Source organism: Anser brachyrhynchus (assembly GCF_964034855.1).
Source record: "Anser brachyrhynchus genome assembly, chromosome: 10".
Lineage (NCBI taxonomy): Eukaryota > Metazoa > Chordata > Aves > Anseriformes > Anatidae > Anser > Anser brachyrhynchus.
The window spans coordinates 20,189,365-20,213,428 of NC_137705.1; the positions used below are offsets into that span (position 1 = coordinate 20,189,365).

General features: G+C 37.5%; 1 protein-coding gene across 11 annotated transcripts in view; it reads right to left on the minus strand.

Annotated features, from left to right (window-relative positions):
* The window catches only part of IQSEC1 (IQ motif and Sec7 domain ArfGEF 1), a 344,442-nt gene that overhangs the window by 274,999 nt on the left and 45,379 nt on the right, over nt 1–24,064 (minus strand). The window lies entirely within an intron of this gene.

A 24,064-nucleotide genomic window follows, 5' to 3' on the forward strand; every position in this document is an offset into this window, starting at 1 on the left:
TTCCTCTAGTTTTTCCAAGGCTAGTTTTACTTTCCCTGATAATTAGACATTTTAAAAAAGAAAGCAGTTCTATGTAGATTTAGAATAAATCTATTAGAAGTTAAGAAAGAACAGCTGAAGCCAATAACTGGAATATGAAAATATATGCTATCACCCTCTGAGACCTCAATAAAGACCTTCTGCAAACACAGAGTAATACAGATTTATGTATCAGATTTGGAACAGTGAAAACCACCAACCTCTGATATTCTAGAAGCTAATTAGCACCTTTTTTTTTTTTTTTTTAAAGCCTTTCTTCACTCTATTTTCAGTTGGCCAATAAGTTAAGGAATCTAATCCCCAGACTTATCAAGCACTACCCAGAAAGTGCTATGGTTTGTGAGTACAAGTAATGTACAATATTTTAAAACCACCACACTTGTCTGTTTCTTATAGCTGTTTAAAAATAAGGGTTAAAAACCTTGAGGTTACAGAAGCTCTTAAAGGCCATATTTTTCTCAAGGTGAGGTAATTTTATCAGTCCAACTGAAGCAAAACCTTTTCAGCCCCTCCTCCCTGCTCCTCACCCCCAAGCATTTTTTTAATAAGGATATTGAATTTAAAGTTATTCATACTAGCAAATTTTCTTCCTCTAAAGATGAATCGAAATGTAATGACTCCCAGCATTTAATGAACACACAAAATCCAAATTAAAACGTATAACCATTTGTCCATATCTGTTCCTTCCTTGCTCCAAAACAATTCAGCCACATTGCTACAGAAACCCTAACTGCATCAATAGGCTTAGTAAGGTAAGGCTGAGAATCAGGAATCAAACAAATTAAAGCATGGGATTCCAGAACAAAATAAAGCCTTAAAATACCCTTTCCATTTCAAAATCTTCAGAGGGACCCAAATAAAATGAGGATTTCAAAATCTTCAGAGGGACCCAAATAAAATGAGGATCAATATTAATTTGCAAAATTCATTAAACATTTCTTTCGATCCAGGTTTGCCAAAAATGCAGCCGGAACAGTGCCTGCAAAAAATCAGCTATCATCTCTCAACTTTGTGTGCATTAGTACAGCATGGTATAAGACATGAAAGTTCTTCAATAATCAGTGAGAGAAATAATAAAATGAAGCAATTCTTATTATTGAAAATATATTTGTCTCAGCATCCTCATCCAGCTCCTGATCAAAGACCAATATTAAGTTAATTAGTGATCACTTATGTGTGCTGGGGAGCTCGTTAAATCCATATTAAAGGCTACCCTCAAATCATTGAGATTATCGGTTGATCTGGCACTGCAAAAATAAAGCAAGTCTGCCACTTTGTGTTCCCTCAAGTTGCCCCAGTGTATTTATGGCACTGCACACTGCTGCATGCCAGGAAACATCTCCAGCATCAGACGGAGCAGAGATGCACCAGCATAAGGCAGCAGCAGGAGCACAGCTATGCTGGGCATCAGCCAGCATCTCTGCTGCAGCCCTAACAGCCAGGCAAGCCAACACCTCAGTCGGAGCCAAGCCGGGTACCCAACGCAGCATACAATTCCTCCAGCTATTCAGGCTGGGGGGTTCCATACTTGCTTTTTGCCTCATATGAACTACCTTTCGATCTGTTTTAAAAACGGAAGTTAAAAAAAAAAATAATCCTTTCCTATTTTTAGGATGGCTGTTATGGTCTCACATGATAAAAACATCTGGGTTTTAGTTAATTAAAAACCTTGTAGTTACACTGAAGAAAATTACATCAAGTAAACTGTTTGCAAACTGTAGCACTTCAGTAACAAGCTAGGACCAACACTGCCTCCCTGAAAATCAAAGATGAGTATTTCTTCAGCAACATACACAGTGCTAAATACTTCCCATCTTCCATAGTCTGAAAATAAGAACAAAATAAACTGTTTTCTTATTAGAATTACTTCATCTGCAATGACTAGTGTATTATGCTAGTGCTGGTAGGAAAAAGTTATGGCAAGTAAAAGTTTCATAAGACTAATTCCAGGAAATAAGCAGTACTAAAAACTAATTTTCAAGATCTATTGTAGAAGTGCCAAAAATAGATGCCTCCCCCTCCCCCTTCATTACTTGTTATAACGTTATCTTAATTTTCTTCAAGACTAAAGGAATCTGGATAATTTTAAAAGCACAATCTGAGATGAAAGGGGGAAATGAAAACAAAAACTGTTTCTTGCCCCAGAAGATACTCTGGGGGTGGTAGTAGGGCTGTAGTTCAGTGGACTGAGTGTATGTGACCAGCTATGCCTACAAGTACGAATATCAGTCCGTGATACTGACAGCCATCATGAAAGACCTTAGAACAGAAGAGCATTCAGTATCGTTGAAAACTGCTGCTCAGAGCAGAATGAACCACCTGCTCCCTGAACAGAAAGCCACAGCAAGTAGCTGCCTGACACGCTCTATCGTTAATATCCAGGAGATGTAAGAACTCAAGATTTGTTCTTGAGCTTAGTTGTTTTCCAAATAAACTTTTCTGAAATTGTTACCATTGCCTTTTTACTTGTGGCCTTTCACATTATCACTTAGGCCATTATCACTGCCTTTCACTTAAGGATAAAAATGAGTTTTCATTTAACACTTATCTCTTGCCATCACAAAAATACACTGCAGCATTTTGTATACCCAATGCAGTATCTACCCATACAAGGAACACTTGACCTTTTCGAGAGCTCTGAGAATTTGGGTGTTACCGGTATTAATTACCACATAGCATTACCTGTTATTGCAAGATTTATTTTAATACAGGCTAGAACCTCTCTGGTTGAGCTGTTAGATTTAGAGATGCATATGAATGCTGGTAGACCAAAGGTAACTTCAAAGTAGCTTTTTTCTATATCCTTGAAAGTTACATGAACACAAGAAGAGGAGAAATGAACTCACCTATGCATCCCCATGAGTAATGAGAAAATTAATGAATAAAATGTTTAACTGACACCTTCCCACACTCAGTTTTCAGCAAATTACATCTTGCAGAACATGCATCTTACGATTATAAAAGACTCTGTATGTAATTGCTTGTACTATCAAATTTTCAAATACAGCTGAGACAACAGGATTTAACGCCTTAATTTTCTGTTTCTCCTCTTGAGTAGAATAACAATCTTCTAAGCCATCTAAACAGAGAAAGTACTTCAGAGTGCTCACAGGATTCCAGAGTCACTAGTAGCAGCAGCCAACCATCCAAGACGACCTTTTCATCATCTCACTATTCCTCGCACTAAAACTCAAGAAGAATTTTGATGAAGGTATTTTAGTCCAAGAGAAGTTGCAAGGTAAAGGCCAGGCAGCTACAAGGTTTTTGTGTTTGCTCAGTTTTGTCCAGCTGCACAAAGGCTAGAATCAATTGCTCTCACAAGAGAATCTCTCCAGCTCAGTACAGCTAAACATTGGGATAGACGGACTATCATACCTTCTTTGTTGTTAGGTTTACCAACAGGTGAAAAAGCTGCTAAATTTCATAATTGCTAAGTTTGCATATTTGAGGTTAAGATTTACTCAAATAAATTCCAAGGAGTCACTCAGATCACCAATTTTACTCAATGGAATTTGCAATTGTTTTGCAGGGCTGAATGAACATACTGCTGAGAAACTACTTGTAGTTTGAAATAAAGCATTAGATTTTCCTTAAGCATGTTATGAAATCCAGGGGGTTGGTTCAGTATTTAATGTTTCTGCTTACACTAAGCATGTGCTACACTCTGGGTTATTTTCTCCTTTGGACCCAGAGAAAAACAAGGATATTGTCACTGCTGAAGCCATGAGAAAGTGATAATATTTCTGGCAGTCCATTGAATTATTTCTTTTAAGGCAGACCTTACAGGAAGAAGAGATATCTGTCTTCTAAGCTACAGTACATTATTTTAAAGAGAACATCACCCATTTACATATGAGTTATACCAATGATGTAATAAATGTCATGCCACTTTCTCCCAAAATAATTCTTTGCTCATCCCTGTCTGGTTTCCAATATTTCATCACCTTTTGGACCAGAACTAAATATTAACCTGCATGCACACTATATAGAAGTACAAGTTTGTCTCCTTCCTGACCCAGGGAACAATGTTCCCAGTACAAAATACAGGAAAACACATCCTCTTTAAGATTGTTACTGTCAACAGAAGCAGAAATGACTCTGCTAATAACAGTATTTACTGTAATTCCATTTCAAGTAGAGGCCAGAAGGAACAGATACTATCATAGAAAACCATAAACCAAAGACAAAGAAAATGCAAACAAGAAAACAGCACTCAAGATTTACAAGAGATAGCAAACAACAGTGATTATGAAATCCTGAATAATTTTTGTGTAAGTTTAAATTGTGTGCCATCAACCTCTGTCAGTCCACATCCTTGAAAACTGAAAATTTCAAAAGACATCTCACTTCATGTTACAAAAATGATTTCTCCTTTGTTTTGCATGCCCAAGAGACACTCACCATCTTCCTATAAACACACCAAGCAGGAAGATGACAGACAGGACTTCTACATAGTTCCACAGCCCTACAACCACCAATGCGATAACCAGCTCAGTCCTATCTACTGACCCGTTTAAAGATGCCATTCCCATCAGAATACAAAAAACAGGGTAAAGCTTAAGATTTGTAACAGCCTCTAAAACTCCTAGGTTAAATAATCATACACTATCTGAAATTCATCTTGCAAGCCTCGAGAACCAATTTTATTTCTTACGAATTTCAGGAGATCAACTACAAATAGGAATAAACAGTAATCACATATTGAAGGGCATTTTAATTTCATTTGTTACAAAAGGAAAACATTGAACCAAACCTTTACAGAGCAATACTAGGTCAATGTATTTGATTAAGCCTTGCTTTGAGCATAGAATTTTTCTCAGGGAAGAAAACTACACCCATTACAGATCGCCTTTTGTAGTATCTTATGTCTTGCAGCATTTGTAACATGGATAAGATTACTCACAAGAAGACTTCAGGGAGACTTCATTAATGGCTATATAAACAATACTATTTATACCATGAGAAGGCTTCAGTATAGTTTCCATCAACATATGTTCTAAGCAACAATTCAAAACAGGGAGAATCAAGTCTTAAAACAGAGTGACCTTGCTTGCTGCACATAGTCATCAGATACCTAAAACCTCCCTGAGTCCCCCAAACAAGCATGTTTGCTGTTTTTCCCTTTGCTAAGTAGGTCTAGGTCAGCATCAGTGCATTGCCAGCAGTGTGCAAAACAGTATGTCCAATAACACAAACATGTGGAAGGGAGATTTAAAAAGAAAGAAAAAAGAGCTAGCTTGCAGGACAGTGTTAGAAAAAAATCTACTGTACTGAAGATTCTTAAAACAACTGGTAAAATTTTAAGTATAGTGAGACCCATCCAGCGAGTGGTATTCTAACAAGTTAAGTTTGAGGATGAGAAAAGTATTAATTTCACCACTAACTAGAACCCTTTCATCAGGATACTGTTACTTGTATAACTGAATGAAGGAATAAGCAGTCACTGCAAAGACGTGCTTTTGGGCCTGCCTATCACAAAAGTAATAGAAAATCAGTTAGAGGAGTATGATTACTGCATTGCATTTTAATCCTGAGATAAAGAACTACCTCACACAGTAGGAAAACTACTTTCATGGATTATTTGGTAACAGTAATGTCCTAATAGTTATTTTGTTCTTTTCTAAACAATATGAGAGAGTCTAATGGCCACCTCGAATGCAGTGCTTTCATTCAGTTCAGCATTCTACTGCACAGGATCTCTAAAAATTTTCTATGCAACAGAAAAGTTATTTCAGAAGGCTAAATCTAACCAGTCACATATGATGCACACAGGCCAAAGTATATACTGCAGAATTATCACAGAATCATAAAATGGGTTGGGTTGGAAGGGATCTAGTTCCAACCCCCTGCCATGGGCAGGGATGCCACCCACTAGATCAGGCTGCCCAAGGCCCCATCCAGCCTGGCCTTGAGTACTTGCAGGGATGCGGCATCCTCAGCTTCTCTGGGCAACCTGTTCCAGTGCCTCACCACCCTCTGAGTGAAGGATTTCCTCCTAACAGCTAATTTAAATCTACCCTCTTTTAGTTTAAAACTGTTCCTCCTTGTCCTGTAACTATCTGCCCGTGTAAACATTTGCTCTTCATCTTTTTACAGGTACCTTTTAGGTACTGAAAGGCTGCAATGAGGTCTCCCAGAGCCTTCTCTTCTCCAGGCTGAAGATCTCCATCTCTTTCTTTGTAGAAGAGGTGCTCTAGTCCTGTGATTGTCTTTGTGGCCCTCCTCTGGACCCGCTCTAAGAGATGAACATCCTTCTTGTGCTGGAAGCCCCAGCCCTGGATCCAGGATCCCAGGTGGGGCCTCACAAGGGCAGAGCAGAGGGGGACAATCACCTCCCTCCACCTGCTGCCCACTCCTCTGGTGATGCAGCCCAGGGTGCAGTTGCCCTTCTGGGCTGCAGGTCCACACAGCTCATGTCGAGGCTTTCACCCATAAGAACCCCCAGGTCCTTCTCTGCAGGGCTGCTCTCAGTGAGTTCATCTCCCAGCCTGGCCTCATGTCCAGGATTGCCCTGACCCAGATACTGCACCTTGCACTTGGACTTGTTGAACCTCATTAGGTTCACAAGGGCCCACTTCCCAAACTTGTCCAGGTCTCTCTAGATGGCATCCCTTCCTTCTGCTGTACTGACTGCACCACTTGGCTTGGTGTCATCTGCAAACTTACTGTGGGTGCACTCAATCCCACTGCCTATGTCATTGATAAACATATTAAACAGCAATAATGTTATCTTTGTTATCAGACTGCTTCTAACACTTTGAGCTAGACGCATCACCTTGAGATACTCCCCTTAAATTGTGGAGTCACAAGCATTCCCTCTGCACATTATGATTAGGAACAGATGAAATGCTGCTGGTAGCAAGTAATCTTTGGGAAGATCTCTGAAGTCAGAATAAAGGTAAACTCAAAGATGTCAAAAACAAACAAACAAACAAGACAGTATAAACTTTGAGCTTTGAAAACTTAATGCCAATCATAAGGTCTTTTTTCCTTCACTATTCAGAAGTATGCTTATTAAATCAAGTCGTTGGCGTACTGAAAACAGGAAAAGCATACAAAAGCTTTTCCTTGGAAATACGAGAGATAACGAAGTCCCGTATCACTGCTGTGATGTTTTTGTATTTAAATGGTAAAAAGTGTTCCAATATCAGCACCAGAACAAGTACTTATCTAATAGAATAGAAAGATGTGAAGTTTGATTTTAGCCAACATGAAACATTCGATCCAGGGATCCTCAGCAAACTTGAGGACCAGCATAAAACAAACAGCATTCAGACCTGGCACCACGTTTTTGCCTTCTGTCATTACTTCACTTTCCAAATAATGACTAAACATATTGCCAGAGGAATCTCTTAACACAAAAAGACAGTAGTTCTTACAGCATCTCTGCATTCATCTCTTCTGCCCTAAAGCCTATAGGAATTGAACAGAAGAGATGGATAGCAGCAATTAGCAACATCCAAAAGCTGGCACTAAAAATGGAACTGCAATACCATCATGAGTAGCAATGGTACGAAACCACTGAACACATTAGCAGGACTCCAGTGGCTTCTGCTGAAGTCTTCACACCACTTTCTCAGACTGGTCTCATGCGATCAGAAAGTCAGCACATTGCTGTCACTGGCTATTACAATAACTCCTTGAAGCATGTAGAGAGCTTAAAGGTAGGGGAGGTGGAAACTTGTCCTCTTGCAAAGAGAATCATGTCCATTGGGGAGTTCAGATAGGAAGCTACGTAATGATCCAGCAATTCGTCTACAGTCCAACTTCCCCAAGCCCACAAAACCAAACTAGTTATGCCAAAGCAGCAGCCCAAGTCACCAGTTCAAAGCTGACACAAGCCTCTAACAACTAGAATCAGCATTTATCTATCTGTCTGGTACCCTGTGAGAAAGGGAGGTATTTTAGGTGCACGTCCTGTTCACACGGGGCTCTCAGCTCCCAGACACCTCATGCTCTCTGGAAGTTCTAGGGAGGTTGTGTACTAAGCAGACTGGGTCACCACTGACTAACAAACTATCACCTGCATCAGAATGGATGGGGGTCTGTAATTAAGAGACTCCCACATCTCAGACTGCCAGGTCAATTTGAAAGATAACACAGGATCAGAATTTGAGATTCTTAGCTTTTTTCAGTTATTGGAGGGTTGAAAGCTCTAACACCTCACCTCAAGCATTTTAGATAGTCTCTACAATTACTGTCTGAAATCCTTCAGACTAATACTGCTACCCATTAACAAGCATGTCCGATAAATCCTTTTAAGTGAAAAAAAAAACAGACGATGGAGTAAAACTGCACTGTAGTAAAATGCAAGTCATTCACATAGTAGGTAGGTTTGAAATCTGTCTCCCTCCACTTTTTGATAGCAAGACCCCATAGCTTACAAAACAGGAAACACTCCATGGTACGCTGCACTTGGACTAGCAGTCACTTAGGTCCACATCAAGTTCTTCCACTTAAGTTAAAAATTGTGTGTGCTTGTGGATTTCAAATGCAGTAAGTTAAACAAGAACATCATAAAACAAAACAAAACAAAACAAAACCAAACCAGAAGGGCATATCATAGCTAGGTTCTGTAAAAGTCTTAAGAAAACCTTTGTCCAAAAGCCAGAGGATGCTCTTATGTAAAAGATAACTGTTTTCTAGAGGCATGCTTAACCCAGAAGGACATATAAAAGTTTCATTGTATATAATCAAAAATAAAAATGATGTCCTTTTCACACATTCTGCAACTCTATATAAGCACTATAAATATCAGAGTAGTTATTTTTCTATTCTTGCTCTTGACCAGAACTCAATATATGGTAGAAATAATTTTCTAAAATGCTCTTTAATATTTTCAGTATTAGAAATCCATATTTTGTATTGCATCATGTGTATTACAGTAAGTAACAATTTCTAGTAAGGATCATTTCCCTTTCTTACCTCAGATACAAATCTTAATCTCTTCTGTGCTAGCAGTGGTAGGTGGTTAACACAGAACTGTACCTCTAATTACTAAAGATCAGTTTTACCAGAGTACTTAGAGCTAGTTGGCTGGTTCCTCTAGAGAAAAATGAGATAGCAGTAAAATGTGACATCCCCACGTTACTTGAGAGAACTGTATCTCAGAATTTTACAGAAGCATTTAAATATGCACCTTCAGTACTGTCTATATTTTACTAATGACATTTTTACTATATTGTACAGCTTTGTTTGCTTTGGATCTAGCAAGCAAGCAGTTCTTTTCAAATACTGTGCATCAGCTTACCCTAGGTTATTACAGCGCTCCTAACTTGTCACAGCAGACACACCATCACTAAGCCAAACCCATCACAAGAAGCATAGGCTTTAAGAAATTCCCCATGAGTTATAACGGTACCAGTTTCATGCTAAGGCCTCATGATTCTTGGTCACTTAAGACACTGGATAAAGTTTTTCTTTGTACTCCATGTTCTTAAATACTGGTTTGGTGTTATGTGCACATTGAATATTTTCTGTTTCATTATTAATAATGCTTCATACACTTCAGCTCACTGTGCCCTATGCCACTGATCATACATGCTGTGTATACCTTCAAAAAAACGAAAAAAGCACCTTGGACACGTTAAGTACACTCTGAAAAGTCCCCCATATACCCTAGCAATATGGAAAACATTTTAAAGTACTGTTCATTTAATATTCTTTTGCCTATGAAGGAGCAAGCAAAACACTGTCATTTGGCACGTGCAAGAGCTGCCTATATAAACCACAAAACCACTTCTCCTACAAACACATTGTGATTGCAGAAAAGCAGGGAGAGTTTAGAAGTGATTTCCCATTACCAAAATGAAAAAATAGTTTCAATGGAAGTCCTAAACAGTATAAACCTTAAAACACGAGTCAGAACTACGCAAATTAAATTGGGCTGGTACTCAGACTAATGAATCTTATTGCAGTTCGTGCATGAAAGTATACAGTGACCCACACGAAACAGCATTGTGAAGGTAAGTTAACACAAGGGTAAACACATGAATCACTAGCTGCAAGATCCAGTGTTAGTTATATAAGACACATTTTCAGGCACCATTTTCAAAGCAAAAAAAAAAGTGACAGCAGGTGTCCAATTCCCACTGTATACCACAGCAATGAAGTCGGTAATTGCCAGTTCCGCTGCTGGAACTGGTTCTCTATGACCAGTGCACGTACTTGTAACAGAGTTACTGGGTTACAGCAATTCTCCCCAAACACGGTGAAATACGACAAATTCCACTGTGCTAGGGAGGAAGGAGATATAAAGAGAAAGTTCTATATTAAAAACACAACATAGGACATTTTTAAGTGGTCATATTTGATAAATTTACTGAATTGACTGAATTTTAGACCCACAACTGCCAATGGACGTTCACCGAAAATACGCACTGTTTCACAAACAACACATATAGCTAACCACATTCCTTTCATCCTGCATTTTCTTCAATTTCTATTAAAGAAAGTAATCTATTTTTTAGGTATCTTAAACGAATTGGATTACAATATTGTCCATTTATTTTATAGATCTGTGTGAAGTCTTCAAGCATCTGCCTGCATGCACTCATATTTGTATAGAAAACCTCTATCCTAGAGGCCTTCCTTTCTAGTTCTTGGCATGCATCCCGCATATAGCAGTGACTGTCAAAACCTCTTTAGACATTATAAAGGGATTATACACACAGACACTTCTAATGACAAATCAAAAAAAAAAAAAAATCTACCAGCAAGCCTGGACATGAACACTGAAAACAGTCACTTCCTTAGGTAGTAGATGTAATTTCTGTCTTCTAAAATTAAAGTGTTGAATCCAAGGAGTCACATCTATCAGTCTATGAGAATCAGCAAAAAATTATCTGCCATAGGTAACTTATATTCTGTGATACATACCATAGAAGTGTAGCTACTGGCATATGGTTTCCACAAAGAGCTCATTCTATCTACTCCTGGACTGTCTAAAGCCACTACTGCCCAAGAAGTGTCTGTTCCTGATTCTCTCACACAGACCTAATGAGAGATAGGTAAAAAGATCAGCTTGATTTCATGGCTCAGCCATCACCATTGCATATGCCACTGAGCTTAAGGCTAGCTAACGTTTGGGCTGAACTTATCCTCTCTGCACTCACCTTGTTCATCTAGCATACATTTTATAGTAGCTTAGATTCTCTTTTTCTCCTAGTGTCTGAAAACAGTTTGAAGAAATGGTCAGAATACAAAGCCCCGCATACTTTCACAAAAAACGAAACCCTTCCACAGTCTGTGCTGTATATCAAGGTTATTGATACCATCTGTCAGCTCAGTGAGAGGCAAGAGACACATGCTTGCTCCAGCATGCAAATAAAGAGCCACACTGGGCAGATGCTACATCATACCACCACCTGGATAGCCTGGAATAGCCTTCAATACCTGTATATTTAACAAAAATAGTTAAATACACATAATACAACCATACAAATGCATACGGTTGCAAGTACCTCAGGGCATTGCTAGCTAACTGGAAGTTATTGTTATCCTCTGCACACAATTGTCCGTGTTACTCAGGGGAAGGGAGAGAAGATTCAATTTCTTCTTTTCAGGGTACCCATCTATACAGTTGTGGGCAGACTAAAGTAGCAGTGGTCTAAACACAAAGCAACTGAGAAATATTTTTACACTTCCGAACCAAGGCATTTGCTGTCCATCCCAGGAAGGAGAAGTTATTAAGCAGGAGGATAAATTATAAAAAGCGAGCTCTCTCACACACCCCCTGAGGAGCTTGGCATATGTCACAAGAACTCCACCATTTCTAGACGGTTACGGTTCTCTCAGACAGCCTCATTTGGAATGCAATCCCTTTAGGTATACTACAGAGTGGGACAGAAAAAATGATCCGTGGAATAGAAAATATAGCCAAGTGCAACACAGGGGGAAAAAAAAAAAAGCTTTGTTTACAAAAGTTTTCTGTTATCCTTCCCCGCAGCAAGTAGCAGTAAGGGTTTTCTGAAATGAATGCTGCTAGAACTACACTTCACTGTGCTAAAAGGCTCTACAGTTTCCGCTTGCTTTACCCAAAGTCTAACACCAATAACCATCTTCTGAGATTAAGATTAGCAATCTACAGTGAAGGAAATTTGTGTTCTAGGTAAGAATATATCTAGGCTATATCAAATACCCACATGGAAGGGAAGTAAATATTTTGCTTTGATGTGATTACTCTTAAAGTCAGTATCAGACAAAAATAAAAAAAAAATAAAAAAATAAGAGATTATTGCTTAAAATATCTGGGTTTTATGATCTGCCAATTTCACCTGTTTTCTTTCTCCTCCTCCCCCACCATTCAGAAATTTGTAATTGCTCATAAGAAAACAATTGATGCTACAAAAATTGAAATGGTGCATCTTCTTCAATTGTTTAAAAAAATCTCATTGTTCTCACATCAATCACTTTACAAATGAACTAATTGCATCTTTTCCCCTACAGCTGACAACTTTTCAAACCACTCACTATTTCACCTCTGAATGGTAGATTTGTCCTATTCCTACCACAGTGCAGGAAACAGTAACATCACAATCAAAACTCATTTAGATTATTTTTTTTAATTGTTGAAGAATGTCAGGTTCTGCACAGTATTATTTTTAACATATAACTGCACATCACAAGCGCCCTACAATAAGAGCACATCCCATAGTCAGGATTCTTGGCTTCTTTTTAGATGCCTGGAGGCTTCACTTTCAATTATAATGGCTGTACTTAGAGCTAATGGTTTTCTTGTTATTAGTCAGATTCCATCTGTCCTAAAACCAGGAGTGGTTATTGAATGAGCCATGCCCAAAACAAATGCCCTTCCTTAGACAGTCCTGAGGTTAGACATTCAAATGATTTTGGCATAGAATGGAGCAACGTGGCCTAGTTTTTATTTTCTGAAAAATACCTTACAACTTTTCCTTTATCATTTTTAAATCAGTCCCCCAAAATGCAAGCTTCACTTCAAGGGAGTTTTAATGACTTATCCATTCAGCTTTTACAAGCATTACTTCAAATATCTTATTTTATGTAAGTGTTACTCAAACAGTTCCTCCTGGAATCCTCGTACTCTCAGCTTTACCTGTTCTTTTCCCCTCGGTTTGCTGTTAGGTATTTTCCATTCTCTTGCCATTGGTACACTATTTTTTCTTTATACCTAGGCACTCTCCAGCTACACATACTGACCTACACACAAACTATGAGTCTTCAGAGTTTTGGTTCCCCCTCCCCAACACACACACTTTTGCAGCATTAAAAAAAGGAAATCATGTCATGTTCACAGAAAAATATTTTCAGTCTTGATTTTTGGTAGCACGCTACCTTAAGTGAAAGCTGATCATATATGTAACCTTTTGCTTGTAGGAAGAGAACATTCACAGTTCTATATTTTTGTGGTTAAATTCTTACTGTTAAAATCCACACTTTTTGTAACCTTCCACCCCCCCCCCCCCCCCCAAAAAAAAAAAAAAGCCCTTTAAAGAACAGAGGACCATCAGGACTTAATTAGGCGTTGTGTTCTCAAGCTGATGCACATGGATATTCGTCCATCTACTTCATTGCATCTATGAGAATTCAGATCAGAGAACCTAACCCGCAGCTCCCGCCAGCACTGCTACTTGCATGCTTGTTTGTTCCTTTGGCACGGTAAGCAGATGGCAGGACTGAGAGGTTAATGCACAGTCATCTGTTAGCTTGTGCAATAACTTTCCGTCTTTTCTATCTATTCCTTACATATAGAGTGGTATGGAAGCCCAGTTTTTACAGCAAGAGTATTTTTACTGCCAATTCACTTTTTCTCAGCATTTCCACTTTAAAGCAGCATTCATTCTGGACCGCTGCATCTACAGGATGGTAAAACCATAGTACTGTACAACTGAAGATATCACAGCAAATGTCATTTGCCCTCCTCACTAACTTTTTCCATGTCCTTTTGCCCTTGCTTGATTCACTGAAGTGACATCAAGGTTCTTACTGCTCTCCTACTGCCAGAAAGTCCAGGTGACCTCTGGACCATTATTTAACTTCTAGAAATTCTAGAAATTTACTGCAACAGATCCAGGATGTATCAGCATTCTCACATACTCAACCTCATTTCTCTCGACTGGAGGATGTGGACACACACACAAGGCTTCTGCCCTGTATTTCCTGCCCTAAATATTGCCTTAACATTCCCTTCGCAATACTTTTTAGTCTCTTCCCCCCCCCCCCCCAAGTAACGTGCACCATTTATGCCAAAGGGAGCTGTTTACTCAGCAAACTAACATGTTACATTTAGCTAAGAGAACATCAGTACCAAAAAGATTATAAAGGAAACAAAATGGGCCTGGAGTGGAAAACAACAGTAGGTGTACAACCAACCTCACAGTGTAGTAGCATGTTTTAGCCAAGTTCAAAGGCAGTGCTTTTTTTGGTTTTGTGCCTTCTGTTCAACATATGATAATGCGGTTTTACTTGGCTGTTGTTAAAGAAGCTTATTAACAGATGAATTTATTTTTACCAGTACTTGAGCTGCTATCAAAATTTAAATAATGCCCAGTGAGAGGCACTGGCACAAGGTAATAAAATTATGATAATATTTGTCTAGCACTCAATATATGAATTGCTTAACCAGGCTTTGCTCTCTAGAGGGTTACACTGAAAACGTGTACGAAGTTGAATATCTTCAAATTTGTAAACCAACACAAGTTTATGTGCCAATAAGTGTAGGACCAGGGAAGGAACATCCTTCCAGATGATCATCCATCAACCGTCCATTCTTGTAGTATACTGACATTAAAAAAGAAATAACATTCTACTCATGAAAATAGCTAAGCTCAAAGATCAAACGTTGATGATACTCCAGAGACTTCTTTACATACATATTGAAATTTAAGATTCCCTTTCTTATGCAACAAATCAACTGTCCCCATTTGAACAGTCACTTTAGTTTATGAAATGATTTTGATGGATCACTGCTACCTGGCACAATGAGTTCCCAAACTAATCACGCCTTGTAGAATGCAGCTCCTCTGGATAATGATGCCAAGTTCCCAGCCCAGTCTCCATTTATGATTATTGCAGACCTGGTTTTCAATCACTGCTGAACAGAGGCCAAGGATAGCAGAGACATTATGGGGTAAGTACATTTTGCTTGACAAGACATCTGTATATATTCAAGCTGTACAAATGTTCCCGCTCCACAAATTGTTGTTTAGAGAGACCATTATAATTCCAGAACTCAAGTATCATGCAATTAAAATATTTTCAATAGAATTCCTTGTTCAGATTGTCACCAGCTTTTCAGGTTTTAGCAAAGATTAGGCATCTATGCATTTGTATGGCAGCAAGTTTGTTTTGTCTCCAGAAGGAGAGAAGCAGGGAGATGGCAGGAGTCAGAACATTTTGATGTATTGCAAGCCTGCCATGCTCATTATATAAATACAGAAGTTAGGTCACTCATGGTATAATTCCTACATAACTACAGCAACATTAACTTTAATTTAACTAGCATAAGAGATTATAGCAAAGACATGGTGATTCCCATAGCAACCATCAGCACAAAATGTACCAGTTTCACTAAAAATGCCTGGTCCTTCCTTGGGCAACTGAAGCCTTTCCTGCTGCATCTTCATTGTTGGAATTATTTGAGCTATCAAAAGAATGTTAGGAAAGGTATGCCTATTAGGGGTGGAAGGGCATTAAGGTACAGTCCTAATCAACTATTTTACCTGAAAAATTACGAATATCCAAAAGAATTACAAATATCCAAATACAATTAAACTTAACATAAATCTCATAATATTGAGAGGACATCTGGTCCTTCTTCTGTACAGAAAGGTGTATAGCACACAGATTTACACCCTTATTAGAACAACCTTTCATCTTGTTAATACTGCTTACTTCTGGTGAGAAGTGAGAAGACAGGGAAAATTTATTCTTAACCCCCTAGTTCAAAAGCAGCTGTTTGTTGAATTTGATACAGACTTAACTCTGTATGCTCTATCAAGTCTACACACCAGCATTTTTTTAATCAACGTGCCTTGAACTGCTGAGATAGTTTTGCCTTCCTGCAAACATCCCCTTAGCATTTGTCATGACACGCTCCCTGGGAAGGCAAAAGGGATAGAGTTATCTTCATTGCAACGTTTATTCTGCCGTGGAGCAATTCCTCTGTATAAGGAGCTGGGCTGCAGCTGTGAGCCAGCAGTCAAGTGATCCTGCCTGAGAAAAAGCAAGCAATCCATATGATTTGTCATTGGGCTATTTGTTTCAGCTATTTGCACCAAGCTTCACAGGGCTGTATGTCCTGCATTGCATTCATATGACTATTAAGTTGATTTCCCCCGCCCCCAAGAGCCCTGTGGTACTTTTACAAGGATTACAATTTTGTTTCCAACATCCAGGGTGGACTGCATAGATAATATAATAATGCACTTGAAAATTCAGTGTTAAGTTTGTCCAAAGACAACATTAATGCAACATTACTATAAGTCCTCCTGTTCCACACTGTTGTCACCAAAACTACTTATTCCTTGAATTCACCAAGAAAACCCACGGAATGAGCAGTTATAAATGAAAGAATAGAACCTTCCTCTGAATCCTATTGTTCTGAATATTAAGCATTAACATTAGATAAAACATTAAGGTTTAGGATTAGGAATCCCCCTCTCAAGTAAAATTCCTTATTAAAATCTTAGTACTACAGAAGATACTGTTAGATTATGTGAATCAAACCACATGTTTGTATTTCTTGCTGTAGTGTAGTGGCTAAGCTAAACCTATTTTATAAAACTAATTTCTCTACTTGTTGACAATACTACAGAAGTTTCCAGAATGCAACAGCAGTACAGCACAGGTCCTAGCATACTGTCTGTCTTGGTTAACCCACATTATTTGAAGACACACCTGGGAGAAGTCTAATCAACCCTAAAATTTTAAGCAAGAAAGTTATATCTTTGAACAGTGAAGCAGTAATACCAAAGTTAACTCTGAAAGTTAATAGCTGTAGAAAACCTTATTTCAGTACACCAGAATGTATGTTACCTATCAGTCCCAAGAAATTCACTTTCCATCTCTCTTAACTGCAGCACAACATGCATTTCAGGCTTCTTTTATTTTGACAGGCCACAGCAAATGTGGTCCTTTTTCCAGTAAGATGCAAGTCTGCCTACTTACATTAGCATTCTAATTTACGTCAGCAGGCTCAAAAGGTTTGGACAGCAAATAAGGTTACTGTCTTTACTTAATATTTCACTTTGTACAGAAAGCCCAGTAAAGAGCTGAGGTGGGTTTACATTATAAACTTCAGGCATACAGACTTTGAACATGATGAATTTATTTAGAAAACATAAAGAAACTTAGAAAAGGTTTGACAAATTTTAATCAGATGAAAAATACTAATTTTGACCACGATTATTTTTCCCACCATCAGACAAAGCTTACAATAATAATATATGTAAGCTAAAATCAATAATTGTTAATTGACACAATTGATAATGAAAACAATTGATAACTGTTTTTTCCTATTCACAGACCAGTTCTAATTGGAGATTACATCCCTTTCCAGAGAGCATTGCAAATTCAGGTCATGTCTATGTTAGAGTGATTTTCATGCAATCTTTTTCACTCATTTCAATAAGATAGATATATTTGAAGCACAAAGAGCAAGAAAGAATATTACCATTAAAAAAATCCAACAATTCAGGTAAAACGGGTTAACACCAGAGTTTATTAAAATGGTACCTCCACAGCCAATCTTTGCTTCTTAACGCATTACTTCTCTCTCACAGGAGATGGCTAATGAAAACAAAAATACCTCCATAACACAGCTCACAGTTCCATTACTCAGAAGATCACCAAACATTTGGTAAGCATGAGATCCAAAAGCACTGCCCAGCTCTGTTGTAAAAGGCTTTGACAAATGATATAACAGAGAAAACATCAGAGAGTGTAGGTGTGGTCGCAATCAAACATTCTGAAACAAACTACATCTTACTGAATGTAACTATAAATTGAGAAAGTTACACAAATTACTACAAAAAATTTGAGAAGTTACACAAACTCTACTGTTAACTGTTTGAGAAGATTACGCAAATACCAAAGCACTAGAATACTTTAATCCTTCTCAGAAGATGACAGTGATTTGAAAAGCCAAGAGAAATGAAACAAGCAAACAAGGAACATGCTGTCTCTTGTTCATCACCTGTGGAAGGCTACAGAAGCAGCAGCTGGGGCACTGAAAACAAATAGTACCAATAACAACAATTAGAAACAAAAAAAAGTGCACAGTATTTATATAATTGGTCATTCACACATCTGAGATAAATCTTCCAAGGAAGACTTTTTTTTGCTTGTTTGTTTGCTTATTGCTATTTTTCTTTGAACCTTTGAATTAGTATTCCTTTGAATACTAAGTTTCAATGTCGTAGATGGAAAAAAATATATATAATAAGTTCTGCACCATTCTCCATGTGAACTTTACCAGCCTAGCGTATGCAGGTACTGAATTCAGCCACTGGTAGCAGTGGCAGCAGAAACAAGTGAGCATTTATTAGAATTGGGATTTTAAAATGGACTGATAGAACCTTGGCAAAGTGGTTACCACATGACTTTTTTCACCTGCTTCCATACTTGTTACAAGTATTTACAGCATATAGAAAGGAAAGGATGTAGCAAATCTTGTAAGCAGATGAAAAAACACAAGTTTTGCTTTTTGGCACCTCCACAGAATGTGAAGATAATAGTTTGAGTCTGTGTATTTTCTATACTCTTCATGAAAGATAGTCTTGTGATAACATACACCTACAGTATCATTAAGTTTGATGATTTCATTTCTGACATTTAAATGTCCTTCTTATTAGAAACAAACAAAAAAGTACCTAGTCTTTAATAAGTTAATTCATGGAGTTCTGTGCAACGGCTAAGAATATATGAAAAGATGACTGCATGGAACTGCTTTCAGATCTTGTGAATAAGATTATTCATAGGCATATAATTCAATGAAATTAGCACATACCACTAGTGACAAGGCATAATTTCATTAGTCAGCCATGTCAAGGTTAGTACAGGTCATTAGATTGATGTTTGCTGATCATTTCTTCTTTCAATTAGATGCACATAAATGAATCTCAACATATACCGATGTCTTGAAGCTCTAACATTTATAATAGTTCTTAATTGCTTTCACCCTAAAGAGAACGCAGTAAGAGGATTTCATTCATCATAATTTGTCATGTAGTCATAATACTATAGAATTAATTTTTAAAAAGAGACAAGATATTTTATTAAGTATTGATCGCAAATTCACAGTATTTAAGGATTCATTTTTGTCTTCATGACAGCAGTAATATAAACAAATGAATACCTAGCTAGTGGATTCCAAGCCTCTTATCACACTTTCTTGTATTAATCTTCCATTTACTGTTCAGCTGTCATATTAAAAAAAAAAAAAAGACAAAAGACAGACATTGTAAAAGAAAGCCTCAGAAGCCACAAAAAGAAGAGACAGAAAACTGCAGATTTCACTGCAACTACAAGTCTAAAACTAACCTAGGACTGCAAGTAGCATGTATGGGAAAGATTAAGACATTTTTGCCTTTCTGATATCCAACTTCTAAATAAAAAGTCACAAATTCCATTTCTATTCCAAAACATTTGAGTGAGCTTAAATGTACTTTCTCTGTGGAGCTCAATGTCAGGAGAATGTCTAGACAGATCCAGTACGAGCACTGCCTAGCTCTGGTTGTCAGTTCGCAACGACAACTCCAACTTATATTGGCTATAGATGTTATATAGCCAATAGCAGCTAAAGTGCTCCTAAGAGATATCAAAACCATGACTGAGTTATCTCCAGAAACATCTCAAAGAACAAAGTCAACAGTGCATTTCTACAGAAAAATGGCAAAACTATTCCTTCTATCTCATACATCTTCTGGTTTGCCCTGCAAGTATTTACTCTAAGCTTTGTGTGTTCTGGATGTCTCAAGAAGTTCCAGAAGGATTCTCTGACTAGTGTTAGAAGTTTTCAAACATTTACTTCAACTGGTTTTATAAGACCATTATCATAAATGTAAATGCATAAGCTCAGGAAGACTCATAAAAATCTGCATCCTAAAATAGTTTCTGTGCAATGATATCGTGGCTCTAAAGAATGCTACCTCTACATTTACCACAAAATCATTAAGTTAAACATGGAAGTCATCATTTATAGCTCTGGAAAAAAGAAAAAAAAAAACAACCAACCAACCAACAACAACAAAAAACACCACACATTCAGTCTGAAGAATTTTGTACCCAAACAAGTCAAGTTGTCAGTAGTCTGGGATAAAATTTTGCCCGTCCTGTGCCCCCCAAAGAGGTGTACAAAAAGCAAGAAGTTCCTAATTTAACAAATTGTCAAATGTAATTTGGTTTTAACATTGTGACATGTTAATCCATGGATGAGTTTTAATATTACATAGATCCCAATTAATAGTTGCTACAGATTCATTGAAAATAAGCTGAGCCTTTATGTCCACAAGTACTGGCATCACTTTCATATTACCTCATTACAGAAGTGTTCTAGATAACAGCAACAACCCCTAGCACACATCTGCTCAGAAATATATTCACTTGCTACCAGAATTATATTGCCTGAATGTAGCGCTGATTGATGCAAAGGTAGCACCAGTGCCTGGAAAATGTGGAAAAGGAAGTTTGTACACCCAGCTTTCTTCTTCAAAAAGAAAACACAAGGAAACTGCAATATTCCTCAGTTCTTCTGGCTCACATTTATTTATTCATGCATCAGTCCTTATTTCCACAGTCCACATCTGTTTATGATTGCTATGATAAAAGTCTAAACAAATTCGGAAGTGATGGGGGACAATGTCTTTTTCCCCACAAAAAAAAAAAAAAGAGCTTTGAGAACAGTTCCATGATGCAGGTGTTCTGTTACTTATTTTTACGTCACTTCTATTGCCACGACTTCTCTATGGAGAGGTAGATGTAACTAAGAATTTAGGCACTAGCCTTTTCAACTGTAAAGTGTTATTAACCAGGACCACAATGTATACTAAGCATAAAAGCATTTTCAACCTACACACATGCACAGTAAAGCCATATCAGAATAGTTTCTAAAGCTGTTGCTTGATTTTAAAATGCGAATGTCTCTCATGCAGAAACCTTACTTTAACTATTTTTCCCTGCAATCAACTACTTCAGTTCATTCAATCATGCAAACCATTCACCTACCCACAAACTAACCAATTGCTTTCATGTTGCTTGACTCCACAGTATTTACTGTGCTTTTTTTCATTTTTGTATATAGGTTATTTATTTGCAGACCATAATAAATCTGCTTTTTAATGTATCATGCTATAGCAGTAAATAAATTTCATAAATTATACTGAAGCACTACCTCTCACTTTTTCCATTCACCAATGCAAAAGTTTATCCTCATGCAATACCTTATAACTTATAAGGCAGATGAACTACATGTGTAAGAGTAATGTAGGTCCAAGGACAGCAAAAAATGTGCTCATTCTCATTATCCCACACTACAAAAATAGCATCCTCAAAGCACTGCAGCAAATAGCATCCTGCAGATTAATTTCCTCTCCTTTCTCATTGGGTTTACTTTTTCCTCCACTCACAGGAATCACAGATATGTGATCTACTGTGCAATTTTAAAACACATTTGGAAGCTGGCCAGTTTAATCTCATATTCTTTAAATGCTAGTTTGGGACTAATCTTCTCACCGTTGACAAAACATCATGGCATAATGTCATCATAGATATTTTGGCTCCAGTACCTGTTAGAATGGCAGCAGACTAGGGCAGCAAACCAAGGCAAAATTTTACAAACTGTTCACTAGGAATCTGATACAAAGGTTTGAGAAACTGCAAACGCTTTTCTGCTCAACTTATGCCTCAAGTCAGTTGTCAAAACCGTAACATGAAAAGTGTCTCATCCATAAACTCTTATGCAAGTTTTCTGTGTGTTCTGTCAATAACTATGTTCTCAAAACAGTTCACAGGAAAGAGAACCTTATCTTTTTTATGTACAATGCACTAAAGTATGTTGCACACCATCATGATCTGTGTATGCTTCAGAGACATCTTATGTGAGAGACTACGTACTGCTCATCTCAGCCAGAAATGCCATCTTGATCAGATTGACATTGTTCTTTTTTGATGGGAAGAGTTATTTACTCAAGTGAGCTATCTCAGTAAAATAGCAAGGCAGTAAAATAATTTTATATGTTTTGATCAAGTATTATTCTACAAAGCAAAATATATCCAGCTGAAATAAAACAAAATATAAGGAATTTCTGAGTAAAACGACTATCACTTCTGTCAGCACAGAGTTATTGAAAGCCTTTTGGTTCAGGAGGAAAAGTAAACCTATTCCTCTGGGCTCACTTATGGCTAAAGTCACCACCTTAAAAAAAAAAAAGTCAGTATATTCATATATATATATTACCACTAGTTTCCTCAGGGAAGCTTGTTTTATGGAGAATATCTCAGCTCATCAACTTTTTTTTTTTTTTTGATAGCTTCAGACAAGTTTCATAGTATTTCAATATTCTTTAGGATAACTACACCAAAAGAAAACACTATTTGCATTCAACCATCATTCTTGTATATGAGCCAAAACCACACCTGAAAACACAAGCATTCAATCTAAAATTTTCAAGCTCAGAGAAGACAAGAGCCTGTGATTGTTCCAAGTCCACCTCTAGTTCAAATCTTAGATAAAAGGATTTAGAATAACACTTATAAAAATGCCATTTAAGTCACTTCCACTGAAATAGCATCCTCAAATCTTCTGCAGTGGTGTCAAAGAAACATTTAGGATAATATCTTCAGAAATACTCTTGAATGTCTGCATTTTCAGAAGTGTAACTAAGCGTGATTTCACATATGCAAAACAACCTAAACTAAAAAGGGGTCAGCAGCTGCCTGGGGCTCACTACCTCTGACAAAGTTGACTCAAAACTGTACCAAGTATACAAAATGCTTCTCACTTGTTTTGTGTGTGTGCTGCCGCCCTTGGTTATGCTGCTATATGCAGCACCAGATATGAAAGAATAAAAATCTTCTGCAATGTTGACAACAATATAGAGGCACAGACAAGTAAGATCAGAATTAACAGCTGCTACAGTGTGTAAGAACTATTCAGAATTCAAAGGTCTTCACCTTCTATATTGCACTTCCTTAGCATGTTTTCCTACTAGTTTGCCATGTGCTCACAAGTTTGTAGAATGTTTACATCTCACCATGCATCATTTCAGCATTTGATGTGGGATACAAGGAGTACCTGGTACTGGGTGATAACAGTAGCTATTGAATGATCGCTTCCAACCATCAACTTCATAGCTGGGTTAACTTCAAACCCATGAATTAGAAATTATCAACCTTTCCTGAGTCACACAGGAGTCGTTGTTTGATGAATACTCTGTTTTTCTATTTCAATTCACTGACACATATCACGGGAAGTTTACATAAAGCTTTTACATTTCAGCCTGATAGTCTTGTATTTTCTTGAGAAGTATTCTCTGTTCTGGAGAATATCTCCTAAGCAAGTATCAAGAGCTACAGAACGAGACATAAAAAAGGTGATCTGAATCCTTATTAAGTCTACCAGATCTTAATATTTACGCATACTTATTTTAAAGTGCTTAACTTTAAGCTGAAGGAAGTGGCAGTATGAATTAAAAAGGACAAAAATGATCTTGATAACAGGACTGAATACACAGTAAACGCAATAAAGACCCAGAGCATTACACTGACGATAAGGAAGATACTCATCTATCATTTCCCTGAAGTCTGACATTTTTCTTAACACCTAGCCCACAGAATCCACAGGCTACCTGAGCAAAGTTGGCTAAATGCAATTGAAATTTAGAAGTTAAAACAATTTCATAAACCACAATACCTACACAACGGTGATACTAGCAAGCAAAGCCAAAACATTAACATTAATTTACCTACATATATATTTAAGGTTACATTTATACCTGTACAACATACACATTAGAAAGAGACAAACAGAAATTGCTAATAAAATTATCAT